Source organism: Bison bison, unplaced genomic scaffold, assembly GCF_000754665.1.
Source record: "Bison bison bison isolate TAMUID 2011002044 unplaced genomic scaffold, Bison_UMD1.0 scf7180017864177, whole genome shotgun sequence".
Classification (NCBI taxonomy): Eukaryota; Metazoa; Chordata; class Mammalia; order Artiodactyla; family Bovidae; genus Bison; species Bison bison.
This window is the reverse complement of record NW_011494749.1, coordinates 3,282,119-3,286,478: the sequence shown is the minus strand read 5'-3', so window position 1 is coordinate 3,286,478 and position 4,360 is coordinate 3,282,119.

Below are 4,360 nucleotides of genomic sequence, written 5' to 3'. Positions count from 1 at the left end.
ATTTTTATTTTATTTTTTTTCCTTTTTTTTCAACTTTAAATTTTATTTTATTTATTTTTTTTAGATTTTATTTTATTTTTAAACTTTACAATATTGTATTAGTTTTGCCAGATATCGAAATGAATCCGCCACAGGTATACCTGTATTCCCCATCCTGAACCCTCCTCCCTCCTCCCTCCCCATACCCTCCGTTCATTCTTACTTCTTTATATGCCTGGTAATTTTTATTTGGTTGCCAGGTATTATTAATTCTGTTTTGTTAGATGCTGGATATTTTTGCATTCTTTAAAATCTTCTTTGTCTTGTTTCTGAAGTACAGCTATGTAGAAGTGATTTCTACCCTTTGGAGGCTGGCTTTTAACCTTTATTAGTCAGGGCCACAGCAACTTTTCACCTATGGTTAATTTTTTTCTTTTTTTTTTGGACTGCACCGGGTCTAGGTTTGAGCAGGTGGAGTCTAGTTTCCTGCCCAAGGATCAAACTCAGGTCCCCTGCATTGGGAGCACAGAGTCTTAACCACTGGAACACCAGGGAAGTCCACATGGCTAATTTTGACCTGCTGCTGAGGCGATACTATTCGTTTGATTTTTTTTTTCTATTGCATTTTGGTAATGGATATATTTTCTATAATTATCTAATTTAAATGTACAGAAAACTGAAAAAAGTTCATAATGAATGTCTATGTGTTTACTACCTACATTCTTTGATTATCATTTCCTGAACTTCCTTTATAACCTATTCATCTCTCTCAATCTATCTGTAGTCTATCCGATATTAACTTAAAAACTCCTGATTTTTAAATTTTCTTTCATATATAATAGTATTTTCCCATATTTTTGCTTTCTTTTATTTTTCCTTATTCCTGAGTTCTCAAGACTTTTATTTTTTTTAATCATGTTATTTAGACAACTCCCTTTAGCCATTCTAGAAGAGAGGTGATGGTGAGAAACTTTCATCTTTTTTTTCAGTTGATAATATCTTGATATTTCTCTTTATTTCTGCAGGATATTTTCCCTGGATATAGAATTTTGATTCAACAGGTTTCCTCCTTCAATGCTTGAAAAAGTTGATGCTACTTTCTTCTAGCCTCTGTGATTTATCAAAACTTGGCTGACATTTGAATTGCTTTTTTCTTACTGATACGATGTTATTTCTTACTTTTTTTTTTAATCACTAATTTTAATTAAGTTTGACAGTGATGGATACTGATGTGTATTTTGCTGTTTATCTTGTTTGAGGCTTGCACAGCTTTAAAAAATCTGTGGACTTAAGAATTTTACCAAGTTTGAGAAAATTTTAGCTATTAATTTATGTATTTTTCATCTCAACCGTCTTTCTCTTCTCTTGGAATTCTGATGATGCAGACTCTAAATCTTTTGTTATGGTACCACAAGTCCCTGAGGCTTTGATATGTATATTTTTTTATTGGTTATTTTCCTCTCTGTTGTTCAGATTGAGTGATATCTATCATTCTGTATTCAACTTCCCTAATTATTTTCTCAGTTCCCTCTATCGTGATGTTGAACACAGGATTGCTTTTTGGTGGTTGTTGTATCTTTATTTCTAAAATTTCCATTGTGTCCTTCTTTGTGTGTTGTATTTATTTTCTGAGAATTTCTATTTGCTAACATTCTTTTTGTTTTTTTGATTTGTTTCAAGTGTGTTAATAATTGCTCATTGAACCATGGTTATTTTAAAATCCTTTTCCAAAATTTCTAACATCTGTATAACTTCTTTGCCTTTTCTCATTCAAATTTTGATTTCTCTGGTTCTTAGTATGAAAAGTGATTTTCAAATAAAACCTGGACATTTAGAGTATTGTTTTAATGAGACTCTGGATCATAGTTAAATATTTCCTTTTGGCACGATTCCTCTGATACCACCCTTGTAAGGAAAGGGAGATGCCCTCTCATTTCTGTGAGATATAACAAGTGATGGAAATACAGTTCTCTATGTGGACTCCATAGATAGCTGGAACCCATATTCACATGGCTTATACTGATGCAGTGAGAAGACAGCCTCATTACAGCTGAGTGGTTGTAAAAGTTCTTAGTCTCCCCTAGACCTTCTTTGTGCCACTCCAACAAGGAGGGAACGAGATGTGTCATTACTACCATTAAGATAAGTCCAGGCTCCACATATGGTCTCCAGTGACACCATGGAAGAGAGGCCTTGTTTACCACCTGGTGGAGGGCAAATGCTGCAGTTCTTATTCAGCCTTCTCTGAAACCACCTTGGCACAGTGTTACAGCACCATGATCAGGCCACTCAAGATGATGGTTCTCCTGCCCTTCATACATCTCTCACTGAACCAGTCCCTGCTTCACTTGTACCCCAAGTTAATCGGTAACTACCCATGTGCTTCCCCCCTGCCCCAGGTAGTTACTGTTCTAATCCTTAGACCAGAACTGCTCCACCATGCTAGGTTATCAAAGGGAAACATCTGCCCCCGTGATGATCATTAACCCAAGGGACTGTGAGGGACATGCTCCTCTGCTGGTATCCCTGGTAACAGATGAGCTATCCTGATGTCAATTCCACCCTCCCCATCTCCCAGCAGTGCAGATTACTGCCATGCTTAGCCTGCCATCTACCGTGCATGGTGGAGTGTCACTCCAGGACCTTTTGTTTCTGGCCTGTAAGATTCCATAACCTATAATCATGGATGTATCTGTGATGCTTTCTGGGCTCTTTCTTCAGTCGCACAGCTGGGCAATTAACAAGGCTTGCAGGGTTCAGTGCCCCACCTGGCAAGGGTACGAGTGTAAGCTCTCCATTGAGCCTTTGCTACTGAAGGTGAGGATGGGGGCCACGAATTTTCTGTGATGTTTGGCTGGAGTGGAACAGTTACTGTCTATCTTACTAGACTGCCCCTTTTCTCATCTTTTAGTTTGAGAGAATAGGCTTTTGTTGGGGTTTTGCTTTGTCCATGCCCATTGGTATTCCAGGTTTCTGGCTTCTCAATGATCAAGTCAAAGTCTATGAGGAATATACAGGGAGCTTAACACATATCATTCCTTAGATCCTGAAATCTCTAGCCAGTCTGTGTCTTCTCTCCACCTTTCAGTCTTCTTATTTTTTTTAATATATAATGCTCAGATTTTTAATTCATAAATATCAGGAAAAATGGGGAAAATATCAGCAACATTTATTTATAATTCCTGGAATCATGGGTGAGGTTTCCAATGCTAACTGATAAGAATAGAAACTATCTTTGGCCCTGTATGTGGGTTTCCCTGGTGGCTCAGATGGTAAAGAATTTGTCTGTAATGCAGGAGACATTGGTTCCATCCCTGAGTTGGGAAGATCCCCTGGAAAATGGAATGGCTACCCACTCTAGTATTCTCGCCTGGAGAATTACATGGGCAGAGGAGCCCAGCAGGCTACAGTCCATGGGGTCACAAAGAACTGGACATTACTGAGCAACCAACATTTTGGACCTGTAGGAGCTCCAGGTCTTCACTTACTCCTACCAAATGGTTCTTTTCTCATCTTAAAGCATTTCCTAATCAGAACTCAGCCAAAGACCAGAGGGGGCCTTCTGCAGATCTCTAGAATCTCTCTTGGTGTTCAGCAATCTCACCTTCTTACAGCTTTTCCTCTGTGGATTGTAGCTGCATTGACTCCTCTTCATTTTGAGCTCTATTTTCTTCCTGTTCTATGGTCAAGAAATTCCCACAAAACAGTAAATAGAGAAATTAAAGGGCTCATCTTCTTTGTTTTCCTTCCCTTGGGGATCACTGTCCTGTGCTAACTTTTGTCCAATGTCTGAAAAAAAAAATCAGTTTCTTATTTCCCAGTTATTTTTAAAGGTAGGTTCTCCATGATTACCAGAAGTGTGATTTATGCTCCTTGGTTTTTTTTTTTATTGAAGGATAATTGCTTTACAGAATCTTGCTGTTTTAACCTCAACATGAATCAGCCACAGGTATACATATATCCCCTCCCTTTTGAAACTCCTTCCTATATCCTTCCCCATCCCACCCCTCTAGGTTGATGCAGAGCTCCTGTTTGAATTTCCTGATCCATACAGCAAATTCCTGTTGGCTATCTATTTTACACACGGTAATGTAAGTTTCCATGTAACTCTTTCCATACAATCTCACCCTCTCCTCACCCTCTCCCCATGTTCATAAGTCTATTCTCTATGTCTATTTTTCCATTGTTGTCCTGTAAATAAGTTCTTCAGTACTATTTTTCTATATTCTGTATATATGCATTAGAATATGGTATTTATCTTTCTCTTTCTGACTCACTTCACTCTGTGTAATAGGTTTAGGTTCATCCACCTCATTAGAACTGACTCAAAAGCATTCCTTTTTATGGCTGAGTAATATTCCATTGTGTATATGTACCACGT